General features: G+C 37.3%; 1 protein-coding gene across 1 annotated transcript in view; it reads left to right on the top strand.

Annotated features, from left to right (window-relative positions):
* ACTR3 (actin related protein 3) overlaps nt 1-12,995 on the top strand; it is a 73,780-nt gene that overhangs the window by 1,538 nt on the left and 59,247 nt on the right. The gene's annotated exons all lie outside the window — the stretch shown is intronic.

Below are 12,995 nucleotides of genomic sequence, written 5' to 3'. Positions count from 1 at the left end.
AGCCGCTTCCTGCTTTCAGTCTTTTATACCCTTATAAGGTAGTTTTTAGTTTCCAACCTGAGCACATCTTATTAGAACTTTTAAAATTAAGCAGATTTTAAAGAGGCTGAATTACAGGTGCTTGGTATCCATTTATATGACTTAAAAAATGTGCTTATGTTTCATGGAGAGGGGAGAAAGGAAGCACCCTGGAAAATAAACTAATTTAAGTTGTATTTGTTCATTCTGTGATGGTATCTTGAAGGAAGGAGGAAGGTATAGAGGTATGTAGGAATGTGTTTAAGTTGCAAGTAGTTACTCCTAGATCTGTAGGGTAGTTTGCTAAAATGTAGAATGGCTTTAAAGTGGTCTTTAGTTTTGTATTAAAAGACATTTTAGAGAGTTGTACCACACTCATAACTACATAGAGAATAGACTACTCTTATTTTAATGTAGAATCACTGCTTCATGATGACATATAGGAAAGTGTGTTTTTTTCTGTTCTGATTATATCTCTCCAATTCCCAAAACACTCCCAATTTTTTTTTTTTTTTTTTTTTGAGGGGGAAGGCAGTGAGAGGTGGACTGCCAAGCTTGTTTTTTTATTATTAATTATAATTATTAATTTCATTATTGTTACTTAAAAGATTGTGTGTCCTTCACTGTTTATGTGAAATTTCTTTAATCTTCGTTCTCATAACTAGCTAGTGTGGCAGTTTCTAAAATCCCAGTTAGAGAGAAGCAACCAACTTCTTAATATTCTCCCTAGGAAAGCACTAGCCTAGATTAGCCTCGGAACTTCTATGTATTTTATTGATGAACACTTTATTATAAAGTTTTTAATGAACATTTTATTATAAACTTTTTCTTTATTGGTTCTCATTTCTCGGAACCAATAGTTTTTTTTATTTCTCCCTTAGTCTAATTGGTGAGTAGTTTTATGTCTAAGTTCAGTTTTAAAATTAGATTTGGCCTGAGTCAGGAGGATAGAACTTTTTAAATGTGCTTTGTTAAAGTGACGAATATTGCTACATAATTAATGCTTTAGAAATTACTGAGTTGTCAAAAAAATAGTGTAAATAACTGTGGCCCTAAGAAATAATATGGTAACATCTCAAGTAGTATGTTACTTTTCTAATCTCCATTTTTCCCCCTTTGAAATAGTTTCGAATTAGTATACAAGATGTCTCATTGAAGTCAACTGTCCTTAAGTGACCTCCTTTCCTAAAGGGCAACCTTGAATTTAAAACATGCTGAATGACCAGTAGGATCCGGGAGAGGGGTTCAATTTAACCTAGGGTATTTCTGTTTTAAAATTATTACAATAGTGTATTTTTAAGTTATTACACTGGTTTCTCTGATAAGGAGAGGTTGTTAACTGCACATTGATGATTTGAATGGAACCGATTAGGAGTCCCCTTGCCACCTCACTCTCTTTACCATTTGTCACAATCTGAAATTCCTCCTTTAGAGTTTTCAGTTATTTTGGTCCTTGAAAGGCTTTTTGGTCTTACAAGTTGCCAGTGGTGTCTCCTGGGAAGTTACACCTTCAGCTTTATTAGCACATGGAGGATAAGTTCTTGAGGTCAAAGACCCTGAGATAAGCATCTCTAAGTATGGCCTGTTAAGTTAACAGGGAGCTTTTACATTTCAAAATTCTGTGGGCCCCGAATGCAAATTGTGCACCTATAATTTGTCTATTTCTTTATGCTTTAGAGAATGCATTCAGTTCTTAGGTCTCTAAATTACAATTACCCACTTCGTTTAAGTAAAAAAGTTGTAACCTGAATCAGGTTGCTCATTTCATTCATTATATAAATTAGGGAAAAGGTGGCTGGAAAAAAGTGGCCATCTGTAAAACTTGATCGTCTTAGATAAGAAAGCTTTTAAGAGTTAGGAAACTTGAAACTTAATCCCAAAACTTTTAGGGATCGTCCAGCAGAACTCAACATATGAATCACCTAGATTCAGGTCATAAAAGAGAATACTTACTTTGAAAAGAATTTGAAAAGAAATACTTCATTCACATTGATGCCCTTATCTACACACTTTTTTGGTTTGTATTGGAAAGTATTGTAAAATACAGTTTGGGCACATAGATTCCCATTGATGGCTTAAAAACTAAACAACAGAACTCAAACTTGCTATTAGTGGTGAGGAAAGCATTTTTTTAAAAAGGCATTCACAAACATTTAAAAAAAAAAAACCATTGTAACACTTGTACGATCATCCTAAGGCTTTTTTTTTTTTTTTTTTCTGGGTAGTGGAGGGGATCGTTTTTTAAATGTTTTTTTTGTGTGTGTGTGTGTGTGTGTGTGTGTGTGTAAGATGGAGTCTTGCTCTATCGCCAGGCTGGAGTGCAGTGGCACGATCTTGGTTCACTGCAGCCTCCACCTCCCAGGTTAGAGCAATTCTCCTGCCTCAGCCTCCAGAGTAGCTGGGACTACAGACGCGTGCCGCCATGCCCAGTTATTTTTTGTGTTTTTAGTAGAGATGGGGTTTCACCACATTGACCAGGATGGTCTTGATCTCCTGACCTTGTGATCCGGCCGCCTCAGCCTCCGAGAGTGCTGGGATTACAGAACTGAGCCACCATGCCCGACCTTAAATGTTTTTTTTTAAATGCATGTTTTTACTCAGGTTTCTCCATCCAAGCCAAATGAGGGGACTCCTTAAATTGTAGCTTGGTTGCAGAACTGCATTGTGAACTTCCTTTTCCCTTTTATGTCTTTTTTCTCCCTGGTGAATACAATATTGGTAAATTAGTTCCATTGATTATGATAGCAGAGGTTAATATAGCCTTATGGTCAAAGTCTTGGATATATTCATATCTGGAGTGGATTAAGGAATTTTGCTAATTGACTTCAACTTCTTAGCAATCTTATATTGTAAGCATAAATATTTTGTAGGAGTCAGTGAAAGAGGAGCTGTTCATCTTATGGCCACATTCCAGCAATTAGTGCAGATAAGAATGATCTTGTTTGAAGAGCAGTAGGGAAAAGCTGAGTAAATGAGGGAAAAGTGTATGTGGGAAGTTCATGTTTCTTCCATGAATTCTGTGCATATTGTTTAATAATAATGCTGTTTCTTTTTTTTCTTTTTTTTTTTTTTTTTTTGAGATGGAGTTTTGCTCTCTTCGCCCAGGCTGGAGTGCAGTGGCACGATCTCGGCTCACTGCAACCTCCCTCTGCCTCCTGGGTTAAGTAATTTTCCTGCCTCAGCCTCTGAAGTAACTGGGATTACAGGCGCCTGCCACCATGCCCAGCTAAATTTTGTGTTATTAGCAGAGACGGAGTTTCACCATGTTGGCCAGGCTGGTGTTTAACTCCTAACCTCAAGAGATCCACCTAGCTCAGCCTCCCAGAGTGTGGGGATTACAGGTGTGAGCCACTGTACCCGGCCGAATAATGCTATTTCTTTAGCCATCCCCAAAGGCCGAAATACTCACAATATCTTCTTAACCAAAAAGCACTCATTGAAATTCTTATTCCTTGATGAGTCATGTTTTGCATGCTGTTTGAAGTAAGTACAACAGACATGCTCCTGGTGACAAGTCAGATTCTTATTTAGACTTAGCGAAAAACTCACCCTCCTTTCCTGCCTGCCAGTTTCGTGTTGAGATATGACTTTGGATTGCAAATACTATATTGCGGTGAATGGACTTTCAAGCTCATTGTAAAACACAGTTCAGAATTTTAGGCACAAAAGGGAAGGGTGCGATAGAGGACCTGCTGGCCATGCTTTCTGTGACACCTATTTTTTAACCTAATTTTATAAGTGAGAAAACAGAATTAGAGAATTTAAATTACTTTTTTGATGCTGTCTAGCGGGCAGGTTCAGTCTGCTATTTGGACCTGAGTTCTTCTGTATTTAAGTCCTGTGTTCTCTCTGTTAACACTTTGGGGACTCCTGACTGCCTTTTCAGAACTTTATGTGTTGCTTCATTTTAGTTAGTAAAGTTAACTCTATTTCTGTTTAAATAAATCTTACAAAAAAAAAAATTCCCAGCCTTATGAATTTGATTCACCTAATTAGAGAAACCGCTCTGTGTAATCATTCTTACCTGGTTTAGATTCCCTCCCCACCCCCACGCCCGGATGTGTGAATGCCTAGACTATTTCCTTATTTAATCTCTAGAAAAAAATTACTCTCTAGGTTGTGTTTCTCAGGAAATATTAATAGCTAGCATTTATCAATAATTGTATGTCAGGCCCTGTGCTAAATGCTTTGTATTATATCAACTTTATATTATCTTGACTTTCACAACAACCTGGAAAATATTATCTTTGTTTTATAGGCCAGAAAATTTAGACTTAAGAGAGGTTAAGCTACTTACCCAAGATACTGTAGCAAGTAAGTGTGGCAGAGCCTCTACACTACCTCTTCCTTCTGTAGAAGATAAACCTTTGACATGGCTTGTTGGATAGTAGGAATTCAAATCTTTGTTGTGTGGATGAAAGAAGAATTAAGAGTATGGTTTTTTAAAAAACTACACATCAGAAACACTCCATACCCAGTGACTCAGAATCTCAAGGTTTGGAGCTGTGAATATTCATTTACATAGGCTTCCTAGATGATTCTTCAGCAGCCCATTCAAGGGCCAACTTTGCAGAAATTCTGAAACCTAGTATTGGCAGTGGAGATGGAGCAGAAGAGATAAGTTAGAAAAAGATTGTTTTTTTCTTTTCTTTTTACGTTTCTTCTGGCAGTTATATTTTGTGTTATTTATGGATAGCAAAGGCTTTGTAGTTGTCTGTTTTTGAGTTCAAGCTCTATCACTTAATAGCTGTATGACTTTATACACTTCAACCTCTGCAGGTCATATTTCTTCCCATCTATAATTTGGAGATGATAGTGTATACCGTATAGGGTTTTTTTGTCTGATTTTGAGACGGGGTCTCTTGCCCAAACTGGAGTTCAGTGGCAAGATCATGCATGGCTCACTGCATCCTTAAACTACTACATTCAAGCTGTCTTCCTACCTCAGTCCCCCGAGGAGCTGGGATTATGGGCACATGCCACCATGTGCGGCTACTTTTAAAAATTTTTGTTGAGATGGGGTCTCACTGTGTTGCCTCAGGCTGGTCTCAAACTTCTAGGCACAAGTAATCCTCTTGCCTTGGCTTCTCAAAGTGTTGAGATTACAGGAGGGAGCCACCACGCCCAGTTTTTTTTTTGTTTTTGTTTTTGTTTTTTTTTTTTTGATAATGCATGAAAATGATTTGGTACGGTGCCTGGCACACAGTAAGAGCACAGTATATTTTAATTGTGCTAATCATTTGGTTTTCTTTTTTTTCTTTTTTTTTGAGTTTAAGTTCTTAAAGGAATACAGTGTGCTATGCTTATTTTCTTATCTCCTGCAGGCTTTGGCCTACGTACCACACACAGTTCTCTGCACAGTCAAAATGTTTTTGCTGATTTGAGAGATTGAAGGAGGTATAGGTAGGACTTCGCAATTGATTCCAGTGGATTGTAAATAGACATCAATGAATATTTCAAGATTATAAGCCTGAGTGATTGGGACAATAAGGGAGTTAGTTTTAGAAAGCTGAGTAAAATTGGAATTTGTTGTTGAATTTGGAATGATGATTTATAATTGGAAACATTCTAGAGGAATTTAAAAGTACAGGAGCTTTGAGAATGAAGGTGGATATTTGGGAATCATAATTTGTTAACTGAAGTTAATCAAATGAGAGCATTCAGAGAGAAAAGAACAGAAAGATTGAGTATCAGTTTCCCTTCTTTAAAAAACTGTGGATATGTGATCTAGCTTCTTGAGCATCACAGTGACTGATCGGCTCGTGGTGATTGATCACTATGCTGACAGTCAATCTCTACCTATCTCATTCCATTTTCTAAGAGGCAAAATCCTTCATCAGGAGGAGAGTTCAGCTCTAGCTAAATTTCCCTTGTCCAGCATGCTCCTCCTCCCCCAACTTGTGGAAACAGTTAAAGGATTGGACTAGGAGCAGAAGTTTGGAATGGTTAAAATGTAGCAACATGTGTTTCCTGAAACAAAATTCCACCATAATAAAAAAGCATTTGAATACTCCCTTGTAATTCTATTAGACATGTAGTCTTTTTAATGACACAGCCATAATCAGTGATAGACAGTAGCATAAAGAAGCAAGAGCAAAGTGATTAAGTAATAATAGCGCTACAAAAATGTGTGCTGTAGCTTACCAAACACAATATTTATGAATTATTAGATAGGAGATAAGGCGACGTTATTGGATTGTTTTAAATTTAGTTCTTTAAAATAGGATAGTTACTAATATTAGTTTGTGTGCTGATTTTATAACTATGTGGGCCTTTATATCAGGAAACAACATAACTTACATAATTGACTAATAGCAGAGCAAAAAAAAAATTCTAGTTTTTTTAAAGACCATTTTGCAGAATTTTAATAATAATTTTGTTTCAGAATTTTCAAAATTCTTTCCAAACTGTTGATTTAAACTCAAGTCATTCTCACATACTCCTTGGAACCAGGAAAGGAATAACATGAATTTGTTTAGCCAGATATATTCTTTTTTTTTTTTTTTTAATTGAGGCAGAGTGTCACTCTGTTGCCCAGGCTAGAACATGGTGGCGTGATCTTGGCTCACTGAAACCTCCGTCTCCTGGGTTCAAGCGATTCTTTTTAGCTCAGCGTCCTGAGTAGCTGGAATTACAGGCACCTGCTACGATGCCTGGCTAATTTTTGTATTTTTAGTAGAGATGAGGTTTCACCATATTGGCCAGGCTGATCTTGAACTCCCAAGCCCAAGTGAACTGCCCGCCTCGGCCAGATGTATTCTTTTAGCTTTCCTTCTGCTCCCCAACCCTAATACACCTGAGAAAAATATTCATCTGTTCGGATACTCAATATGCCATCTTTTCCTCCTGCCCAAGGACACTACCTAAACATTTTGTTTTTAAACATTTTGTCCTTGCTTTAGGACTTCATGTCATTTGTGAAAATGCGATACTCTTGGGAAGGGTTTTGATGCTTTCCAGTATTTAGTGTAAAGGAGAGGTTACAATGAGGAGGATAAAAGTCCTAGAAAGAGAATTAGGGTGCAAAAGACCTTGTAGTTTAGGGTTGGCTTAATCTACTGTAAACGTGTAAACCATGTTTTTAGTATTAGTGTATAACAGGACACAAGTGTTTGTGTAGTTACAGAGATTATTTTAATTAAATCTAGTGTGTTTTTCTTCTGCTATAAGCATTTTTAAAATTCAGTTACTCAGGGGTACAAATATAGCATTTAATGTGTATTTGTGAAACTTGCTTTAGTAAATTAAGGGAAATGCCTAATGACTCATGCAGAATTATAGAGCTGAAAAAGGATTTTGAGGGATAATTTAATCCACTCTTCATTTACAAATGAAACAGAGGCTCAGAGTTGAAAAATGTCTTTTGGGAGTGTTCCTAATTATTAATTGATAGTATTGTTGAATTCTCTTAAATTTTCTTGTGAGTTCACATTTATGAGTTACAGTAGTTGAAATTAAGTAGTTGGAATAACAGAATGTATTTTATTTATAGTTAAAGTAGTTTTAGTTGAGGCCTGCATCAGAATTCTTCAGTGTTTCGTTGTAATGCAGAGGCATACTGTATGGCACACATGAGAAACTCATTTTATGTTTCCCAATAATAATGTTTTAAACCAAGTTTAGAGACTTTTTTTAAGTTGTACTCTGTAGGTGCCAGGACAGATGACATTCATAAAATGAATGCTGTTTTTAAAAAAATTTTTCTTTATGGTTTCAGAGATTTATATCTTTGGATTTTAGTTATTAAAGATGTGTTAAATGGGATGTGTGCCAGTCAGCCATTTCAAGGCCCTTTACACGTTTTGTTTTTTATGTTATTACCTTTTCAGAAGCCTTATGAGGTAGTTACTGTTATCTAAATCCCATTTCAAAGATGAGTAAACTGATGATATAGTTAAGTGGTAGATTTAGAATTTTAGCCCTGGCATAGTCTCATTCCAGAGCTCACAGCTCTACTGTTCCCTAATTGGGATACATCCAAGGAGAGTAGTCCAATTATTAGTCCAGTTTTTAAGAGTGTTCATTTTATACATACTTAAACCCAGAGCTACTAATTTTTAGTACAAATATGAAACATACAGGGAGGTCTTAGTGACCAGTTCACTGATGTGATTAACCTATAACACATTAAAGTGAAATATGGATTTACTTACTGCTTATTTGCGTATTGCAAGGACTGGTAATTGCTGATAAATTCAGGACAGCTCAAAGAAATGATGCCTAATTACATATATCTTCAAAAGGAAGGCATACATATTTCTGAAGCTGCAATTTGAAAATAAATCTCCACTGATGCGTTACTTACTATATTTTACTCATTGTGTATTGTGTGCTCATTAATGACTGCACAAAACACAAATGAAAGTATAAAAAAAAATAGAAGAACTTAAGAAAGTAATCAAGTATTTATTTCAATCTCAGTTCTATGCTGAACGCCATGGTATATACAAGAAAACTAAGGCATGATTTTATACTTGAGGTTTACAGTTTAGTTTCAAAGATGAAACTAATATGTGTGAAATAGTTATGGATGGCTTATTAGCATTTAATTATTTGAAGAGATTAATAAGGGCTGTAGTATTTGGAGGATGATTTATGAAGAAGCCAAACTTGATCAGATCTTGGAAGAGCATAAATAGGATGCGATCGATATATGGGAAGGAGGACTTCAGCAATCTAGGATGTGCGCTAAATTGAAAGCTCCATAATGGCAGGGTTTATTTCTTTTTCATTCATTCTCTATTCAGGTGATAGCCTCCTGCATGGTATTTAATAATTCCCAGTAAATATTTTACTGATGAAGGGAAGACATGAAGGAGTTTCCAAGTATTTGGGTGATGGGTCAGTTAGGAAATTGCCCTACCTGGAATTCAGATATTTCTATTGGGAGCTGTGGGACAGCAAGTAGTTTATTTACTCATCTTGCCTTATTTCAGAAGGATTTTAAATGGGGCAGAATGGTTTGCAATTTATTTGATAGGCAGTAGTAGATTGTGTAGATCATTAAGCAAAAGAATGATAAAAGGTAAATTTATGCATTATTAGTCTGGGTCTGGTATTCTATTCTATTCTATTCTATTCTATTCTATTCTATTCTATTCTATTTATTGAGACGGAGTCTCACTCTGTCTCACAGGCTGGAGTGCAGTGGTGCAATCTTGGCTCACTGCAAGCTCTGCCTCCGGGGTTCATGCCATTCTCCTGCCTCAGCCTCCCCAGCAGCTGGGACTACAGGCGCCTGCCACCATGCCCGGCTAATTTTTTTTTTTTTTTTTTTTTTTTTTTTTAGTAGAGATAGGGTTTCACTGTGTTAGCCAGGATGGTCTCGATCTCCTGACCTTGTGATCTGCCCACCTCAGCCTCCCAAAGTGCTGGGATTACAGGCGTGAGCCACCACGCCTGGCCATTTTATTCTATTTTTGACAGCTTTATTGAGTTATAATTCACATACCATAAAGTTTACTCTTTTAAAGTATGTAATTGAGTAGTTTTTAGTATAGTCACAAGGTTGTGCAACCATTTCCAGTCAATTTTATTTTATTTTTTAATGCGTGGATGCTACTTATTGGAATCTAGTCAATTTAGAACATTTTCATGACCCCAAAAAACCCCACACCGAGTGGCAGTCATTCTCATTACCTCTACCCTCAACCCTTGGCAAACACTAATTTACTTTCTGTCTTTATGGATTTGCCTCGTTTGACCATTTCATGTAAATGGAATCATAAAATCTGTGGCTTTTTGTGACTGATTTCTTTCATGGGGCAACTGCTGACTGCTGTAGTTGTCTTCAGTGGGGATAGTTGGACGTGTAGCAAAGGGATTGGGAAGACATGGTTGAGAATCTTTGAAAGCAAAATTAAAGGAATGGGTAGAGGGATAAAGGAAGGCCTGTGGATAAAGGAAAATCATCTTGGGAGGGAAATGTTTACCGAATACTTAGTGATTTCTATTCACTGTTAGGTCCTTTAATCCTTATGACAACCTCTGAATTTAGTTTTATTCCCTATGCATTAGGAATAGTCTATGATCACAGGGTCACAGGCTAGTAAATGGTGGAACAAGCATTCACTCATGTCTTTTTAATTTCAAAGTTCATGGTCTTTTCTCCCCACTAGTGAAAAGCAAGTTAAGATTTTAAGGTTTAGGCTTGAAGGGACCAGGAGAATGTTTCTGTTGACACAGAGTAGGCGTCCAGGTTATTCCACTCAACAGTCCATCTATTTTTGTGTCAGGTTAAACATTGACTTGCATGTAGTGAGAAAAATATTGGAGGGAATTGGAAAAGTATTTTAAACCATTGCTATTTATCTTTATAGCTAGTATTGTCTTACTCTACTTGACAAATTTCCCTGTGAATTAGCCACTGTATTCTTATTTTAAAAGTTTCTGGCTGGCACAGTGGCTCACGCCTTAATCCCAGCACTTTGGGAGGCCGAGGCCGGCAGATCACCTGAGGTCAGGAGTTTGAGACCAGCCTGACCAACATGGAGAAACCCCATCTTTACTAAAAACACAAAATTAGCTGGGCATGGTGGCACATGCCTGTAATCCCAGCTACTCGGGAGGCTGAGGCAGGAGAATCGCTTGAACCTGGGAGGCAGAGGTTGTGGTGGGCCAAGATTGCGCCATTGTACTTCGGCCTGGGCGATAAGAGCGAAACTCCATCACAACAACAACAACAACAGCAACGACAACAACAACAAAGTTTCTAACACCAAATTATCTTTCTGAGCTTTGGTATTGTATGACGAAAACTAAGTTGAGAATTGATATATTATGGGAGTAGGCATTGGGATCAATTTGTAAACCTCTATTTTCATTTGGGATTTATTTGGTAATCATATCTTACATAAAATTATGTAAGATGTACTTTATTTTTATGATATGGTAAGGGTATAAGCAAGTCATTCATATTAGGATAGAATTATTTGAACTTTAGTGGTTGTTAGTATTAAGGTTTTGGAAAGAGTTGTGCTAGATCCTTAAAGTCTCTTCTATCCTTAAGTTCTGGGGTCTGATATTTATTTTGTTATATCATTTCATTTGTTGAACTATTGAAAGTTAAAACTTGTTCCATATATAGAGGCACAGGCAGAGTAGATTTAGCATCATTCTTAAGGGCCCTATAATTTTCAGAATTATAATGGAACATTGGCTTCAAAGTCACCACTATATTAACCCCTAACAAGAGAGGATAATTGTACATGCTTTTAGTGTACAAGCATTTGAAATTTGTAAAATTAAAAATAATATCCAAGGCAAGGGATGTTAATGCTCTTACAATACAGGCATAAATTGTTTTACTACTGAAAAAGGTTCTTTGTTTTAATGGATTTCTTTTCTTTTAGGTAAGTACAGTCAATAATATAACAGATACCTGAATTCATTGTTTTAAGGAACAAAACAGCATTATTGGTGACTGTCCCCAAATCCACTTCCCCTTTCCTCAGAGGCAATTACTACTGTGACAGACTCACCTTTTTTTTTTTTTTTTTGTATAAAACTCATCTTTCTTTTGCTATTGATTTCTGCCAGTCCAGCCTCCTCTCTCACCTAGCCTTCTTATATTTCTGTTGTTATTCTTCTAGTCACCAAGGCTTTGATATCTTCAAAAGTGCTTTTGAATTCTTTTCTCTGTATTCCTTTCTCTAAGCAAGTCATTTTTCAAGTCCCTTACCACCTCCCTTTCCCAGCCAAAATCAGCATTGTAGATTTTTTTCATTGCTGCCATAGTAAGAGCTTTTCTTTGTATTTAACTTGCTTCTCTAAGTCACAAAGAAACATTTTTGGTTTAGTTTTTTTTTTTTCTTTTTGGAGACAGAGTCTCGCCGTGTTACCCAGGCTGAAGTGCAGTGATGTGATCTTGGCTCACTTCAACCTCTTTCTCCTGGGTTCAAGCGATTCTCCTGCCTCAGCCTCCTGAGTAGCTGAAATTACAGGTGCTCATCACCACGCCTGGCTAGTTTTTATATTTTTAGTAGAGGTGGAGTTTTGCCATGTTGGCCAGGGTGGCCTCAAACTCCTGACCTCAGGTGGTCACCCACCTGGACCTCCTAAAGTGCTGGGATTACAGGCATGAGCCACTGCTCCTGGCCACAACGTGATGTTTTGATACAAGGAAACCTTGTGTCATGAGTCTTACAGTCAAGCTAATTAATGTATTTGTTACCTTTTTTGTGTGATAACACTTAAGATCTCCTTTAGGCAAATTTTAACTGTAAAATACCATATATTATTTACTGTAGTTACTATGCTATAGCTTACTTAGATCTCTAGTACTTATTCATTTTATAACTGGAAACTTGTATACATTGGTCAACATCTCTCCAATTCCTCCATCTCTCAATACCTGGCAACTGCCATTCTACTTATTTCTCAGATTCTATTTTAGATCCCCATGTGTGAATACATTGTTTTCCTTATCCTTGATTTTCAGTAGTTTGACTTTGTGCGTAAGTGTGGTTTTCTTTATATTTATTCTGCTTGGGTGTTCTTGAGCCTCTTAAATCTCTAAATTTCTTTCACTAAATTGGGAAAATTTTTGGCTACTATTTCTTTTTGTTTGTTTCTAAGACTGAGTCTCGCTCTGTCGCCCAGGCTGGAGTACAGTGGCACAGTCTTGTCCCACTGCAACCTCTATCTCCCAGGTTCAGTGATTCTTGTGCCTCAACTTCCTGAGTAGCTGGGATTACAGGCTTGCACCACCATGCTCGGCTAATTTTTTTGTTTGTTTTTGAGATGGAGTCTTGCTCTGTTGCCAGGCTGGAGTGCAGTAGCGCGATCTCGGCTCACTGAGACCTCCACCTCCTGGGTTCAAGCGATTCTTCTGCCTCAGCCTCCCATGATTTATTTTTAGTAGAGGTGGGGTTTCGCCATGTTGGCCATGCTGGTCCTGAACTCCTGGCCTCAAGTGATCCGCCTGCCTCGGCCTCCCTAAGTGCTGGGATTACAGGCGTGAGCCACCCCATCTGGCC

The sequence above is a fragment of the Piliocolobus tephrosceles genome, chromosome 11 (genome assembly GCF_002776525.5).
Source record: "Piliocolobus tephrosceles isolate RC106 chromosome 11, ASM277652v3, whole genome shotgun sequence".
Classification (NCBI taxonomy): domain Eukaryota; kingdom Metazoa; phylum Chordata; class Mammalia; order Primates; family Cercopithecidae; genus Piliocolobus; species Piliocolobus tephrosceles.
The sequence above is the reverse complement of the archived record's forward strand: the minus strand, read 5'-3'. Positions and strand labels throughout refer to the sequence as shown.